The following is an 18,846-nucleotide window of genomic DNA, read 5'->3' as shown; positions in this document are numbered from 1 at the left end:
GTGGCTCTAATGCTCTTCTGTACAAGAGAAGAGAAGAGAAGAGAAGAGAAGAGAAGAGAAGAGAAGAGAAGAGAAGAGAGCCTGTTATGGTGGTTGTTAAGGGCCAAACAAAGATGACCTGCAAACTGCCTGTGACCCCCACACCTGCATGTATACGTGGACACACACTGATACAAAGTCACACACACACACACACACACCGACCCACACATACAAACCTGAACTCGCACACCAACTTATTCACACGCCATTGCCCGCAACACCAGCTCCTCTGCCGTGCCAAAGGGCCAAAGTTTGACCGACTGTTAATACCATTAGTGAGGCTAAACACTGGTGCTTTGTGATTGTACTGTTTTTATAGACTTTACCAAACACTCAGACACTTACTGCCAGTGACTGGACAGAGTGCTGTACTGAAGACTTCAAAGGACGGCGATGTGAGAGAGGTTAGAGGTGAGGGCCAAAATGAAGGGACAGATTAAGTATGTGATTTAATTAAAACAGGCAGTATGAAGAAGGGAGGCGGTGCTAAGAAAGAAGCAATAGAGTGAAGGCTATTTGTTTTAGAACAATACACCCAAACCAATCAATTGAGATTCGTATTATCCAGTTGCTGAATTGATGGTTGATTCTTTACAGATCCAAAAAGGCTGTGGAACTCTCTGAGAGAATGCTGAACAATGAGTCATTTACTGGAAATCACAAATTTGAACCAACACAGTTCAATGTCGATTTGATTTCCAGGCCAATTATAAATGCAAAACATCAACGTAGAAACATTTCAGTTCTCATACTTGCATTAGAGCATAAAAGTTCCATTGTGTTTGATAACTCAGTAAACAAACCGGAGACGTGACTTTAATCACAAAATAATTATGTCACAACCCAAATTGCACTCACAGTTTATGTTAGAAAACTATTTTGGCGAGAGTGTTCAGCTTTAATCCAAGTGCTGGTCCCTGCGAGGATTTTTGTTCTTTACTTAACACCTTATCTTTAGTCCTATTGTTATTGGTCTGGTGATGAGACTTCAGGTGTGGGCACTTGTTGAGCATCTATGGTCTGAATATCCCTCTAAATTTCCAAACCTTCTGCTTATGTCGCAGTTTCTTTTTTCTACTTTACAATTAATGCTGTAAGATAAGTTCCAGATAACATGCACTGATACGGTGTCCATGCAGAGCAGGTTGTTGCATTTTTGCTGACCTCTTGCAGAATGCACAGATTAAGACTGTGACGTTAACAAAGTCAGACAGGAAGGAGGGAAAACGGGTACACAGAAGGAGGACAGTGTTGCAGAGAAGCTGAGTTGGATGGGGGAGGTGATGGAAGCAAAACAGGGTGTCGGACTGGTGGTGTGGGGGGGCATGAGGGTCTACTAGGGGTGAGTGGTGCAGAGGGATAAGAGCGTGGGGAGTTCATGCCCCCGCCAGGCCCTTTTCGCACTGCATAAACAAAGAGATTACAGTGAGAAGGGGCTCCACTCCTCTAACAAGCAAGGGGCACGACACACACTCATGCACACACAGTCACATGCATTCAGAAATCACACACACACACACACACACGCCAAAACAAGCATATTATAAAAATGTAAATACACACAAATGAAAACATGCCCAGGAAAACAAATGTGCATTCATAAACTCAACATGAACACAATAACCTGACACACAAAACTAACAAGAAGCATCACAATCATAGTGGCGCCACCTGTCTCCTCTTCACCAATTAATGAGCTCCCAGCTCCCGGGACGCTACAGCGAGGTGGCAATTAGCAGGGGGAAAAAAGGGGAGCATGAAATGAGGGAGAAAAACAGATCACAGGAGGGGGGGTTAAAGGGGCTGGGAGATAAAAAAAAATATATATAAAAAGGAGAAAGAGGAAAAGGGGAAGAGGGGAGCCAACAGATAAAGGGAGAGCTATAATACCGGGAAGGGTCAGAGAGAAATGGCCCCAAAGATATACAAGTTTGAATTGATCCAAAATCAGGCCAGGAGGGTCAAAGTTCAAGATCACTTCATTTGTTTCACTATCACAAAAATGTTTGTTAACTATAATGCATTGTGTGTCATGGTAAAAACAGTAGCTGTAACATGGACTGTCATACATTTTTTACAGTGCAAATATTTATTGATTTATTACTGTTATTTATCTAATTAATGTTTAATTTTTTTTTTATTGAAAGGGGTTTTTAATGTGAGCACAGAATCAAAAAAAAAGTAGAAGAAGACTTGGAGGCTGAGTGTTTTTCCTCCTGTTTGTGTTCATACTTCCATCCCTCACAGTCTCTCCCAACCACATCTCTTTCCTTCTGTCAATCTTTGCTTCCTGTCTCTGTCTCTTAATGTGCACTCACAGGCATATATTCCTTTGTTTAACACCTGATAACAGGCAGTCATTCATACTGCCTCTCAACCCTCATGACCCCTGAACTCTGAGACCTAAATGCGGAACAAGAACAGAATCCGGTCAATCTGAAATCTGCCTGGTATGACCTTAAAACGGGAAAACCAAAGATTTTAGAAGTATGCAGACTCCCCAATAATAATTATCTTAAATAAGTGCAATTATTTATTTTATTTGAAGTAGGATTACAAAAAACAAGTAGCCTGGGACCTGACAATTGTCCAATAACTGTGGCAGGTTGAGCCTCACATTGTTCATTATTGAGCTTTTAAATCAACAACTGTTCACACGTAATGGCCATTTCACATTAAGACTTTAATGGGAATGAATCAATGACATAAATAAATGTTATTTCTTTCAACAAAATCTGGCTTTAACTTTGTTTTTCCTCGACTTCAGTTATGTGGAGTGTAAAAAAAAGAGTGTAAAAGTACTAAGTGATATATTTATGGACACTTTTGTGGAAGAAGGCGTGAGCTAAAAAAAAAAATTAATTGAACATGAACAAAAACCAAAGAACTTTACGTGTACATTTAGTATAATAGTTAAAAAAAAAATGTTTTTAAAAAGCCAGCTTTTAATCTCTTCTTCAGATTTTCAGCAAATTGGCTCCATGTTATTTTTATCTGAATTATCAGTGACAAGACAGAACAACAACACACACTTGCACATGAAAACACACGGCCTTTGAACCCAATTGGACAAGCCATCTCAGATTAACTGATAAAATCTGAATCTGTCCCAAAAAAGTAGCCCATGACAGACCCACACACACACACATGGGGCAGGTGTGGGGTCAGCGTTAGGGTCAGTAGCTTCGGTCCAGCTCCCAAATATAGAGCATCCACTATTCAGGGATCCTTGAGTTCACGGCAGGTTCTCATATAACCACCAAGGAGCCTTTATGTTCCGAGAGAAACACACATACCAAACACACAAAACACGCATTCACTTACACCCACATACACAAGTATTCTCACTAATGCACTGCATTTATTCATGTAGCCAATACTAGAACACACAAGCGAACACACATGCACACACACAGTGGAGGTACCCTTACACATCATTAAGATCTTTATCATCTGAAAACATGAAAGCTCGTTTCCTCTCAGCACAACCCTTCACCTACACACACACTTTTGTGTGTGTGTGTGTTCCTCTTCTTCCGTTTCTTCTTCTTCTATCAGGACTCCCACCATCTCTCTCTCTCTGTCTCTGTCTATCTGCTGGAGGACACTATCCACAGTGTCCATTCACTCTGTTTGTAACAGAGGATCTCTTCTACGGGCTGAAACATAAGACTGACACTCTGACCCCTGAGGATGACCTCTGCACTCCAAGCTAACGGTCCTGACACGTAGAAGCATGCTTGTATGTGCATGTGTGTGTGCATTTGTTCCAAAGCGAAGCCACAAACTGGCTGTGTGGTCAACTGTGAGCACTGATCTGCTCTGCTTGTGCACGTGTGTACCAGAGAGAGAAATTTCAATATTTCAACTCGATGAAAAGAAAAGAACACCAATACTCTATCAACATATAGAATTTAAGATTATAATCAGAGTTTTATTCAACGTGGGATCATGGGGATTGTTTGGTTCCCCTTCCCCATGCGACACATGACGAGTAGTCATGATCCATTTGGGACAAATACACACAAAATAAAATAATAAATACAATAAATAATAAATAATTAGACAACAAACCAACTCACTTAAGGTCCTGACTATTTCCTTCCTCTCTGTGACATTTCATAGGGGGTTATAGCAGAGATGGGTAAAGGGCATGACGTAATTAAAAGGCGACCAAAAAATAAAAAGGTTTGTTACCTTAGACATACTAACATTTCTATGGATTTAAAAATGTTTGAAAAGTTTTGGCTGAGGTTTAGTATCATCTTTTTAGATATTCTGTGATTAAAAGCAAAACGGATTCTTCACACATCTCAAGGACGAAATAACTCTAACAAACAATAGATCAGCAAATGTATGGTTCTACAGGGGTTTTTTTTGTGTGAACATGTTTTATCTTTAAAAGGTCAAAAATAAAACATAATATTGGTTTCGAACCTATATAAATGAATGAATTTGAATAATTCATATTTGGCTGAAGTGGACGAGAGAAAGAGAGAAAGAGAGAAAGAGATGAAAGGACGTCAATCTCTCTGTTTTACTAAATAATGGTTTTACTAAATAATGAGTCATGACTTATGAATAACACAGTCTGACATTTGTAGCTCTTGATTCATATAATAGTACGTGATAAAAGAGGCCACTGTGTCGCTCCTGTGATATCATGGATGAGTATCAGGAATATTTAAGGTTTGCGTTCTGTCGCTGTGTGTGTGTTATAAATGCAGGTTCAGGAAAATACACACATGTGACTGAAAGCTAATGCATGTACACGCATATTGCAAAACACACTCTAATCTCAAACCTCACTAGAGAATGACTTAAGGAACTTTATTCAGCAACTAATGTAGTAATACATAATGTAACTATACAACCTTGTGTAAAAAATATGGTGCTGAATAACACAAACAACACAAATAGTAAACTAAAAAAATAGGCATGAAGCTGGACAAATGTAGGCAGAAACACAGGGGTTATTTTTAAAATTATAAAATTATAAAATGCAACCTATGTGCAACCTAACCACTAAAAACCAATGATCCCTTTAATGCATCTCGAGGTAACCGCGGGTCAAGGGTAGGTGAGGGTAGCATGTTGTTAAATTAGTTCAGGTATCAACAACAGCATAAGTCATTTAATGTAACCCAATCTAGTGATTACTCCTCGAAGAGCACAAAGGTACCCTTGGTGTGTGTGTGTGTGTGTATGTGTGCTCTAAGGACAAGTTTATTTATCTGTACTGATTTGTACTAATGAAGTGTGCTCTTTGTTTACAGCTGCAGGAATGTTGCTGCTGAAGCACTAAATTAAAGCAGTTTAAAGCTGGCCACAGCCGAAAAGACACTCCACGCTTTTGGAAACTTTTCCTACTGACACAAGTGGGCAAATTACTCAGAGAAAGGTCATATACGAGGCCTTGACAGGAAAGAATACATGTTAAGAGACTTGTACAGCAGATTGTGCAGTGTTATGTTTTTCATCCATTCATTCACTGAACAGTCTCCGTCTCTGTGTGACTGTATGCGTGGTAGTTGTTAAAACATTATTGGATATTCTGTAACACTTTCATCACATGCTCCCGTCTTCTCTATATCTATAAATACCTGCGTCTACATGCTTCAGCTCAGTCTGAGGTGGAGAAATCTATTACAGCTCGCACTGAACGCACACGTGTGCATGCAGCGCTCCATCTCAGCCTTCAACAACGCCACATTTGTCTCACGGCGGATCTCCACGTGATAAGATGATCTACACATCGGCCTTTACCAGTGTTATTAATAAAAGCAATTATTGTTTTAAAGCCCGAAATGTGTAGGAATCCACATGAAAACACAGGCACACTGTATATTGTACATGTCTTTACAGGGTGACAGATACCAACAGTTTTTACTTTTTTGTGACACAAACTGAAGTGAACCTTGTGAAAACACTCACAGCCTCCTGCACCCAGCACAAATATCTGACCCACTGCCCCTCCCCACTGAGTTAGAAAAATTACTGCCACCTGAAGCGGAACCACGTCCATCATGCAGAGGCCCCCTAAAGCCCCACAGGTGTCCTTTAACATGTCCAAAGGTCCCCTTCCTCCCCCCGGGCTCTCCATGTGGCTATTCATCTAGCTGCAGTGGAGGACATCAAAACAAAACACATCCCTGGGGGGAAACCTCACAGCTAACCCTGCACATAAATAACCGCGATGAAGACACAGCTTGGTGCTTTCAAACACGGTGACAAGACAATCAGAGGAATATAGATTTTAAAGTGATTCGGAGGTCGTTTGTCAGGAGAGAGCGGTTTTGGCTCAAATCACAAATATTGCTATGAAATAATTGTCTTTACTAGATGCTTTTTCTGCCTCTCATCTCATCACTTTTTAAAATGAGCTTATCTGAAGGCTGGAAATAAAAAAAAAATCATTTTCTCCCTAAGATAAAGTCCTGTGTTCAAGATAAAGATGAACACAGTGAGTTTTGTTTTTTTAGAAACAGGTGAAAAACAATCCAAACCACAAAGACCCACTATGTTTCTTAACAACCTCAGTTGGCCGTGGTTTAAAGGAGTCATGCTCAAGAAAAGAGCATTTGTTTGAAATGTAGAAGAAACGGGGGCAATCACCAATCTTCCCTAAAAAGGCATTCGAGTGAAAAGCACAGAAGACGTGGCCAAGTCCAGTCACTCCGCATTAACTGGCAGTGGGCTGGCACATGTTGTTTTTTTGTTTTTTGTTTTTTTTACAAACAACGCGAAACAAAACCGAACGGCTGTGACTAAGATAGAAAGAGTTGATAGAAACAGAGCCGCACAAAAGGGTGCAAACAAAGAAGGAAATGCAGGTAACGGCACAGATAAACAAGCCTGAAGGCAGCCTTCAACCACAGACAGAGAGATAGAAGGAAATGCGGGCAGCGAGGCAGTCAGACCTTTAGAATAAACACAGGAGCTCTCTGTGTCGCCCAGGAAGAAATTCTTTTCTTTGATGTCAAGCCATGTGACCTTGCAGCAGTCTGAGGAATTGAAGCACGATCCAAACAAACGTCAACACCCCCAACACCCTCAAGGTCAGTGTGCGGGAGCGTCAGTCTCAATTTTGGTATGCACACATCCAAGTGTGTATGTGCACTTAGAAATGGGGAGGATTGCATACCCCAAACCACCCATGTTATTATTATTATCATCATGGCTATTGTTTTTTTCCCCTGTTTTTAGTACATTTAGTTTCTGCACCAAATCAGACATCACAGAAATATTTTCTGCTGCTGTAAAATACTGAGGATGGTCACTATCAATGATATTCTGAGTGCAATGTTTAATCTGTTTTAAAAAGGCATGCACTTTTACAAATCAGTCCCTACTTATGGCTTTTTTCCCACTATATACAGTAGTACCGCCTCACCTCGCCTTGCCTCAGCTCGACTCTACGCGGTTTGGTTGGTTTTCCATTACTATAGTACCTCCTCCACGTGGGCGGAGTCATCACAGTATGGCTGCATGAAACTGCCGTGACTCGTTTTATACATGACACACACAGACTCGTGTCTTGTAAAGACAGTTGTTTCCAGTGTACTGAATCATTAGAATCAGTTCATTAAAAAGATTAGTTTTGTACTTCCTGCATGACCAGAGCACAGCGGCAGAGTTTGTGATGCAACACACAGTTAGACTTGATTAACAAAAACAACAACAGTAAAAATACAATACTGTGTTTTTTCAGATTTAACGTGAAAAAATGAATAAACAAAAAAAAATAAACATTTGTGTTTCAATGACACATTCTTCACAAACGTGTAGAAATCTATCACGTACAGGTGTCTTTGTGGCAGTGCAGGACTGGAACTAGTTGGTTTGTTTCCATGTCTGACTTTAGTTTGGATGATCACAAGTTGTTAATTGGAAACGGGTCATTTTAGATACTTATCTATCCTTAGAAAAATAAGCTTTCAGTTGTTTACAGTGCTGTGAAAGTTCTTAACTTTTTTTCAATGTGTTACAAACATGTCCTTTTTCGATTTGGCTAATCGCAGCTCAACGACCGCGGAGACAACACTGCTGCACATTGAATGTAGAGCTCTTCTCACTGCTGGTAAACAGTGGTGTCCTGTTGCAGCAGTTTATTTAGGAGGCTGTTCGAGCCCAAACAGGACTTATAACAAAGCCAACCGCTCCTTCTTTTAGACCACTAAGCACTTTCTGCTGCTGAAGCACGAGGACAGCTGTTAATGAGCAAGAGAGCGAGAGAAGCACGGAGATCAACAGAGCTAGAGAAAACATCATCACAGCAGCTTATACAGAGATAAGTGGGCATAAAAGCTTCACTACAACCCTCCTTCACTTAACAGACTGTAAAGTGTAAAAGCATAACAACCACAGCTACTTGAGAAGCATGACACAAAGATAAATTTAACAAATAATTATCTGTTGATGTTCATCGCCGGAAAACAGGTCAGAGAACACTGCAAGTATGGTGCCCCCTTGGGGACAAACAAGAACTCTTGTGGATCTACAAGTTGTAGATGGTTGTCATGTCTGCGGTGTTATTTCTGAGGTCACATGTTGCCATTTTTTCCCTTTTTTATAAAAATAAATAAATAAATTGCTTGGTCTAAATCATGTTTACTCAGCAAAGGAAATGTTCCCATCACTGGACACCTCACCCAAAACAAAGCCACAGTCTGCAATGGAAACGTGTCTATTTAACAATGAAAAATAATAGGAACTCAAAGAGTGAGAAAATATCACAAAACCTTAGAATACAGCATTGTAAATAGCCTGAGCTCCTCTCGCTAACATATACTTCTCACACTGGTATAGTGAAATTAGATTAAGATGGAGCGACAGATAAGGTGACTGTAATTATTATTATTTAATTTATCATCATGTTTTGTTATTTCTTTAATTTTTCTACACACTCCGATCAAAATTCCTCAGCTCCACTCTGATCACATACCCTGGTATACACAGTCGAACAGTATTTCTGATTTACCACAGGAAGCTCGTGTACACCCTGTGGTTCACGTACCACAGTTTGAGAACCATGGAACTAGCGGAGTCACTCATCTAAAGAGGACATTCATTCACAGTGTGCTTGGTATCCACAACAAATGTACAACAGAAGAGATGTAATGGAAAAGCACGAGAAAGCTTCATTTCAAAGTTTGTGACCTCAAAATGAGCTACTTCCTGTAACATTTATGCTTGCTCCGCATCGTTCACCTTTAAAAGGTAGATCCCTGTCGTGCTCAGAGATGTCTTTCAAGCTTTTGCCAGCACATCTGTGTGTGTAAATGGGTCCACACCACACATGTGCGTTATTTTTTTTCTTCCTTCAAGTTACAGCAATGAGCTCTGCGGAAAAGTGCGTCTCTCACATAAGGAATCCAGACTGCTGTTTGATTCAGACACTACACAACAATGGCTCATCAACCATAGAGAGAAACTCATAAAGCTACTGAATTTCAAATGACACATTTCTGCCAGCCAGCGCCCCCATGGGGCAAAGTGACCAAAGTTCAATTCCACTCATGGTCCTTTCACACAAGAATTTAATTAGAAAGTAATACAAATCCATTAGTTCACCCACAAATACTTTTCACACTCTACATAATAGAGGTCTAAACAGGAATATTACACAACGGCAAGTTTCATTATGCAACAAAAACACAAAATTTGCATCTAATAGCGTTTTTCCACTATATAGTACCACCTCCCCTCTACACAATATAGTACCTCCTCATTGTGGGCGGGGTCATGAAACTGCCGTGACTTCGTTTCACACTCTACACCAGGGGTGTCAAACTCATTTTTGTTCAGGGGCCACATACAGGACAATTTGATCTCAAGTGGGCCGGACCAGTAAAAATAGTAAAATAATAGCATAATAACCTATGAACAACAAGAACTCCTTGCTTTTTTTCTCCTTTGTTTTACATTTAACGAAGGATATTTTTACAAAACAAGACATTTCTTGAGAAATATAAGTGCAATTTCAACAATATCATGCCTAAGTGTACTATTTACACATCACACTGGATCTAAAAAGGCACAAACATTTAGTCACAGGTATCTGGAAGAGAAAAATATTGCATTTGACGTTACGTTTAGATTGTAATCGTAGTGTGAAATTTTAACAAATTCATCCTGTGGGCCGGATCTGGCCCCCGGGCCGTATGTTTGACACCCCTGCTCTACACACACACAAACGAAAGACTAGTGACTTATTTTCGATGTACTGAATCATCAGAATCGGTTAATTAAAAAGATTAGTTCCGTGCTTCCTGTATGTTTGTGATGCTGCTGGTGCTGTCGCTAAATACACCAGACTGCTCTGTTAAATGACGAGATTTTAGACATTTTACTTACTAAATGTTGGAGATGAACCCACGTTTTCAAGATTGTTAAGTCTTTTTGACTGATCTGACCAATCAGTGGACAGCAGGCTGACGACGTCACACATGGTATCTGCTCAGGTACAAAAAAAAAGGTACCAGGTACCAGATACTATCGCTAATGTAAAAGCAAATAACCGTGCCGAGGCTAACAGAGTCACGCTAGTGGAAAACATGCCATAAGTCTGTCAACTAAGACACACAGAGGCAAAGTGGATGGATGATGACACTCTGAGCATTTCTGTGATTGAATAAAGTCAATGTTAGTTTGGTAGAAAAATTTATTTGTGCAGAAGTAAACTCTGCCATGGACAACTTTACCTGATGAAACTACAAATGTATTAGTACGTTTGCCTGGTCTGGAATTAGAGATTAACTCAAAAACTGAACAGCCTTTGTTCTGTTCACTGGGTTTTTATGTTACACACCCTCCTGGTTGGTGTAGCTGTCCATGCAGATGGCAATAAAATGCTCCAAGATACCAATAAATCCTCCTGCAAGTGAGGTTAAATCACCTGGGTTGGAGCAGGCTAAGGTTTCAGATTATTACCACACAGGAAACGTCTATATTTGCCATGCACACAACTCGTTGGTTGTATCAGTACCTTTTAATAAAAGGTGTATACACATAGAAAAAAGCATGGCTTCTCTGAGATATAACGTCGGAAAGGTCCTTAAGAGAAGGCGAGAGTAGTGAACTAGATATTTTAGGACGCGTCAAACATACAGTACTTTATGGAGGATATAGTGACACCGTCTTTAAGTTGCTTTTGTTTTTTAAAGAAATTATTAGCTTTTCTTCATTTATTTATTGAATGCTGTCTGAACCAGTGGAAACAAAGGTGTTTCTTAAATGAGGTCTAAGAAACCTTTGACCTTTGGACAGATGAGAAATCAAGCATGGTTGACAGTTATATCAGTAAAAGTAAATGTAATTTACACAGAGTGTGTACTCGAATTAATTCACGGCGGCATGACATTTCGAGATATACAAATAGGAGAGTACGTTATAGTACAGACATGTTGGCAATCATTGTAATAATATGTGGAAATAGTGTCCGAGTGAATGGATTCATTGATAGATTAGGTTTTTCGTTTACCTGTTAATCCAATCCAACTGATGTAGAGTTTCACTTTCACAGATGGGGCTGGACACAGCTCTGCAATCCCTGCAGACACACACAGACAAATGAAGGAGTGTCAGAAAACACAGATGTACTGTAGCTTCACAAGAACACAAACCATCAGAAAATGTCATATAACAAGTTTATAAGCTACATCCAGAAGAGTGGGTTCTGTCTTAACTTAAAAGTTTCAAAGTTTACTTACAATTTGAATATATTCTTACGCCAAATTTGTATGTAGTGCACTTTATATGGACCCCATAAGTTTGTCTCTTCGATTTTGACACAACAAATTGTGTGAAGAACAAAGATTCTGTCATGCACACAAACGGGGTGTATGCCAAAGACTGCATATTTTTATTAGATCTGGTGACTGGAGGTTCAGGTTCTGCAGATCCCCCACCTGTAAAGCTGGAAAGTTAAACTCAAATAAAAATTCTTTGTATAAACATGACACTCTGGGCGGGGCCAGTTCTTAATCTCTAAGAAAACACAGCCTCCAAAACATTGTAACTCACACTGGATTCATTTCACACAACGTTTCATTTTATTGCCACCCTATAAACCACTCCAGCCTAAAACGTGTGTGTGCGCACGCGTGTGTGTGTGTGTGTCAGTTGTGTGTCTGTCAGTGCACTTTTTTTTTTATCCCCCATAGTAAGAACCACCATTAGACAAATTCACATTGGGTGTTAAAAAGTCCAAAGTTGTCCATAAATCAAAGGTCTGCAAACTTTAAAAAACATCTCCCAGACTTAACTGTATTGCAGTTTCTCAAATAATTGCGTCATTCATTTCCTAACAAAAGAAAATGACACGTCAGTTAGGGATTGCTGGATAATACTTGTATTAGCTCAGGACCAAAGCACACCATGCTCTAAGTGTCATGAAAGGACACTCGTCTTATCCATTTTCAAAAGGAAATGAACACTCAGACATGCTGTTAAAACGGCACTGTTTTGTTTAGATGGAAGACAATGAATGAGAGTCAGCGCTGGCTTGAATTTAAAAGGAATGCAAGATTAATAGTGCAAGATTAATTACACAGCTGCTCTGCTCTGGAGAGAGAGAGAGAGAGAGTTGAAAACACTGATTATCAACTGAGGGCAAAACGATATAGCACAAATGTTCTCAAACAAAGTGTTTGTTGAGAGAAAAAAAACATCATATATTTCAAAATAATAATAATATTTACGCCTGTGGTACTGAGAACATCAACCCACATGGACATTTTACCAAGTGAGCTAAGTTCTCCACTGCATCATATCTGATATGAAGTATGTGGGAAGTGGAAAAAAAAAAGAGAAAGAAATGCCACTGTGGGTGTCAGTTAACAGTCCAGCTTTCAGGTATCAAACGCAGGCATGTCGTGGCCAGAGCCAGGCGGCATGCCAGACAGTTGCTTGTTTCTAAAAAGGATCACTGAGGTGGATTACTGCCTAAATCCCCTCTTTCACCGAGTTCCTGCAAACTGTCATTTCGCTCTTGGCTTCACAATGGCCAGTGAAAACAGTGACAGGTAGGATGACTTGAGAAAAGAAGTAGCCTGAAGTGGAAACAGAAACACATGGATGTGCATAGAGAGGCGCGCACCCCCCCTCCATCTCATGAACAGTGTCCTTCATCTGCATTTTTCCTGCATTTGCTACACACTTAGTCTTATCTATGTGAAACCTCATGGTAGTGTTGTTTGGAGATGACAGAACGCACTATTAGCACATGCCCCCGTGTGTGAAGCTTGAATTAGCACGTCATAAAAAGCAGCATAGTCATGATGTAATAACGCTCAAGTCAAAGTAAGGTCAATAGACACTCAAAATAGATCAAAATAATGTCTCAAACTCAGATTTCATCCGTATCCTAACACTTAGAACACAGAGCATTTAGACTGTTACTTTAGACATTACTATGTTAAAATACAGCGGTTATAAGAACGTGCAATATAGAGTGTCTGATAAAATCTGATAAAAATATATATAGAGTTTGAGTATATAACTATATAAACACATCTGAGCAAAAAGTACTCAAAATGTTCAAAATCCTGTTAAATTTGTGAAATTTGGAATACAGTTCAAAGTTCTCACAAGGCCTTTTTTTCCTCCATTAAGAGTCTGCACACATAAAGCAAGATCACAATGACTTCACCAAAGTCCTCAAGATATTCCCTGTTCATCAGAGGTAACCATAGCAACCAAGGATGAACTTGGGGGCTCTGTAGATAACTGAAGGAAGCTCCAACTATTCTTGAAATTAGAGACAGAGACCAAATCTAATAGAGATTTTTGGGGGAAGAGAGGTTACTGCATGGATAAGTAAGATAATAAATGTTCAGAAGATTAGTTCCATGTATTACTTAAAAGACAGAGTACTTCCAAAGCCATATTCAAAGACTTTATGAGTCCATATACTGTACACCCTTCTTTTTTCAAGGACAGCCTCAGACATGAAGTGGCATTACAACCGCTCATCAAACTATTACTTGTGACTTTTCTCCTTCACACATCCATCAAGCCTGCTATAAATGCAGATGTCAACCACACTTTCCACATTATAATTATCAATATCACAGTTATCAGATATATAAGCCTTAAACATTTAAATCTTCAGTTTCAAATCGATCAGCCTGTAATAGGTTCCACACCATGTGCAAGTAAAACAAGTTTGTCAAGTAATCAATTAAGTGTCAGTTTGAGTGTTTTTTTAAAGAATCAAAACAATTTTCTTAGCTTCTTAAGTGTAAATATTTCCCGATTTCTTTGCTTCATATAACAAAGAAATCGTTAAAACTGAATCATTTTGTTTTTTGGACAAAATAAGACATTTGAGAACATCACTATTGCCAGGTTTGAGAAACAATGATCCACATTTCATGGACTAAACGATGACTCGAGTCATAGCCCTGGTTGTGAACTTTGGGTAACAACTATAAAGATGCATCGCAGTTATAACACATACAGGCAGCTACAACAAGCTGGAGCGGCTACTACATCACCTAAAAAGCCAGTTGAGCTTCAGGAGGCTGGATAAAGAATATCATGGTGTTCTTCAGGAAAGTAGTGGATCAATGCCTCACATGCACGCACACAAACTTGTATGAAAACACAAGTTCTCTACAGTCCACTTATGGGTCTTCATGGTAATTAAAGTTACTCTGAATCACTACATTAATGCTCAACGTGACATCTGCCACTGACTGATCTCAGACCAGTCTACCACCGACCCTTCGCCGTCTGCAGTACAGTACAGTACTACCATAGAGGTTTCAGTAAATACTAAAAAAGAAAACACATGATCAAAATTCATGTGAGTCTGTGAATAGCCAAATGTCTGAACAGAAGATTTATTCATACTTACGGGTAATGTGGCAATCACTCAGCAAGCCCTGGCCTTTTACCCTGCACTCACACATTACTGCTGTGAGACACTTCTGTGAGCTGCCTCGTTTTCACACACACGCACGCGCACGCGCACACCCCCACCCACATCGTAAAAGTGCACACCAGCAATTATATTAAAACCTGTACGTCTACCTGGCAGTGCGCCCAGCGTCCAATTCCCATGTATTCAAATGAGAAACTCGTGGACTGTCTGTCATAAAGAGAAAAACAACACGTAGCATCGGCTACACTCGTCTTTATTTTACGCTCTATGACAACATTCATGAGATGTCTTTCGTCTGCAAATAGCAGCAATTTGTATTTACAAGAAGGATTACAGGAAAACCCTCACTTACAATGCAGAAAATTCCCATTTGACATCTGGATTAATATACGACACAGAGAGAGAGATTTATAAAAAAATGAACTAATATGGACTGACGTATTAAAAATGACACGCTCTACAGTTCATACACAACAAAAATAGCAAGAATGAAGAGCGAGCGCAGCGAGGACAGCGAGGACGAGACTGCTATAATTTAGAACAAGGAGCGCAGTATGATTTTTCTGAAGCTAGAAAACAGATCACACACACACACTTTGGCTTCATTTAAATTCCATGTCAAATTGAAACTTCACACTCCAACATTCTGCGTCGCATTCACTCGCACATGTTCGTTTCTGTTTATTCTTTAATAGGAAAACCTTGTCAGCGTTCATTCATGAGACAATGGCAATATTGATGCCAGCAAAGACCAGGGAGCTGTAAATGACTGGAGACAAATTCCTGCCAACTCCTGTGAAATCCAGACAAACATAGTTTACATGTCGCGTGACCTCAGCTGAAAATGTTCCCACATAAACCCTTTTTTCATACAGTGCAGATACTGATGGAAAATAAACCTCTGTGAAAAATGAACTATTTTTATGTGCACATTTAAATGTTTGGTCACAGGTCCAACACCTACAGTTCCATATCCTATTTTTTTCTTATGTTGCCTGCAGTTCTGTTGTCTTTTGCAATGAGATTAAAACTAGCAGTTTTAATCTCTTAAAATAAAAAAAAATAAAATGCATTCTGTCAGTCAAATCCAAAGCGTGTGCAGACCACCCCTGCTGGCTGCACCTGCCAGACAACACCGCCTGTGTTTGCACAAGTTTGACTGACACTGACGTCGCTGACTGACGTGATGTGTTTCCCCAGAAAACACCAGCACAGGTGTGAAGTACTGTTAGGTATGGTGTCATGAACAGGTTAGAGTGGTGTGTTTGTGTATGTGAGTGTGCGACCGGTCACTGCAGTGGGAGTTTTAGGAGGTGTCTGAGATGGAGGACAGCAGTTTGAAGGATATGACTCATTACTGGCCCCGACAGACCGTTTCAGTTTGTTTATTCTCCAACTGCAGACTTAAGACAAGGAACAGATCTATTTACCTGCCAGGTTACTGAATCTGTTCAATGTGTTTGCATTGGAACCATTTTTCAACTCCACCATTAGTGTAAAATGTGCTGTGTACCAAGTGAATGCAGGATTACAGAAGAGCAGTAGAACATGTAAAAAATTAAAAAAAAATTTAATCTCGGAATTCTGACTTTTTCTCAGAATTCTGACTTTAATCTAAGAATTCTAATTTTCTTTAATCTCACTGACAAAAGTCAGAATTCTGAGATTAAAGAAATTTACAATTCTGAGATTGAAGTCAGACGTCTGAAAAAAAAGTCAGAATTCTGAGATTAAAGAATTCAGAATTCTGAGATTAAAGAAAGTCAGAAGTCTGAGATTAAAGTCGGAAATCTGAGAATAAATCAGAATTCCGAGAGTTTAAAGAAAGTCAGAATTCTGACTTTTTACGCAGAATTCACGCTGGTTTTTTTTTTACATGTGGTCCTAATACTCATAACATGTGACTCCAGCAAAACAACTTATTGTCCAGTTGTTTTATTTAGTTTCGTACCATAAATTAGACTGACACAATAATGAATATCACTGACTTCAGACTTTAAATATGCGCCCTAGTTGTTTCTTAATGAGCTGTGACACTGGGGCCTTGACGGGGGCCTTTTAGAAACAAACTGATGGTTGTACTAACACGTTTGAACGATCAAAAACTGCTGAAACCTGATGCACACCGCCATTAATCTGACATCTTTCCTCCTGATGAGGTCCCTGCTCTTCTTTTATTACACAGAAATAACAAGTGTGCGCACGCACACACACACACACACACACACACACACACACACACACACACACAGGGACTGAACACCACAGCAAAGAGAGAAGCCAGTGTAAAAAATCACATGCTCCTCCTAAGTCAATCTGGCCAATTATGCTCTTGTGTCTCAAATCAGTGACAAACAAAATGTTTTCCAACCAAAAATTAAATCAACTGATGAACTTTAGTCAAGGATATTCAAGGTGGTCTCTCTCTCTTTCTTTGTTTTTTTGTTCTTTGGTTTCAAAATACTCAAAGTTGTTGTTTTTTTTTTTAAGTACATATGTGAGGCCAATTGTACCTGCAGCCTGGTTTGATTATGTGACTGAAGAATGTGAAGAAGAGCAGGGAGACAAGATAAACTTGTGACATCACTAATCTGGTGTGACGACAGAGCTTTGAAGAACAATGAAACTGTGTTGGCATGATGTTGCTGTGGTGGTTTTTGTCATAATATATAGAAGATTTATATTAACACAACGAGATTGTGCCTGCAGTTCTGTCTGAATTAAGGATTATTTAAAAAACAAAAAAAACAAATAAAAGAATACTGAATGGATTGGGTGAGATTTGTTTTTTTCATGCAGTGCAATTTAACGCTTCCTTATTCTTTCTGTATTGTTTCTAATTCCTCAAGATATAATGCAGATACCGAAAATGAAAGTTATCTTGGAAAAAATGGACAGAAGCACTCTCTCACTGAATATTTGTTGACAATTGTACAGCCATAAACTCTAAATAAATCCAAATGGCCTGATTATCATGATGGTCATAAGAGGGTTAAATAAAAAAAGAGTGTAAATATTGAAAAACGGGTTAAATTTGGTGTGGATCCAGATAATAATCCATTTAGTAATGTAAATAAATAGATAGCTGTAGGGATTATGTGCAGTTATGTCTGATAAATAGTATGCACTGTACCTACATTGCTTAATAAGGCACAGGGCGAACCTTATATGGCAGAGATTATGACCATGATGGATAAATGACCTCTCAGAATTTCTTGGTAGAGGCTTGAACAAAAAAAAAAAGCAGAAACACAGCCAGACATAACGAAGAGGGCACCGTAAGGGCAGAAACACACACAACTAATTCATAGGGGATGAAAACCAATCTTGAAGAAGAGCCACTTCACTCTGAGAATGCCTTGTGGCAACAAGGAACATCCACAGCCTCCAGATTATGCTTAATTTCCTGCAGCTCACACAAGTTTTTCGCCTGCTAAATTTCATGTTTTTAAAGCATCGGGAAGACGTTTGGAAGCGGTTATTGAGCTCGACATGGTGCAGTGGCATCGCTGCCAGTCAATAGATAGTGAGGTTTCAGAACTTCCTAAAAACGATTCTCTCGCAGTTATTGGGGTAAAACGTCGATATTTGAAGTAACACATTCAAATCGTGAGGAACCCTGTGACTCCCAAGTATCACACTGCAGAGTGATGGTTTCCAGAAGTGAACCAAACAAAGTAGAACAAACAATAGTAAGACAAAGAAACACGTGTTACTCTCAAACCTCCTGGAACGACAATGTCTCAATAACTCCTGACAATGTGAGCATTTTCACACGCGCTACTTTAAATATTTAGATATTTTTGATCTTGGAAAACACTCATTGTTTAAGCAGCTGCATGTCGAATATTCCGTTTCCATTTTATTTGACATCCTTCACCTCCTCCTGTTGCATTTAAGTTCACCCATCAGAGGCC

The 18,846-nt window shown here is 39.4% G+C and overlaps 1 protein-coding gene across 1 annotated transcript in view; it reads right to left on the bottom strand.

Annotated features, from left to right (window-relative positions):
* bmpr1ba (bone morphogenetic protein receptor, type IBa) overlaps positions 1 to 18,846 on the bottom strand; it is a 66,409-nt gene that overhangs the window by 33,422 nt on the left and 14,141 nt on the right. The window contains exon 2 of the mRNA XM_044025975.1: positions 11,525 to 11,593. The gene's annotated coding sequence lies outside the window, so the exon portion shown is untranslated. The remainder of the gene's footprint in view (positions 1 to 11,524; positions 11,594 to 18,846) is intronic.

This window comes from Solea senegalensis, linkage group LG5 (assembly GCF_019176455.1).
Source record: "Solea senegalensis isolate Sse05_10M linkage group LG5, IFAPA_SoseM_1, whole genome shotgun sequence".
NCBI lineage: Eukaryota > Metazoa > Chordata > Actinopteri > Pleuronectiformes > Soleidae > Solea > Solea senegalensis.
Note: the sequence above shows the minus strand (reverse complement) of the source record. Positions and strands in the feature narration are given on the sequence as shown.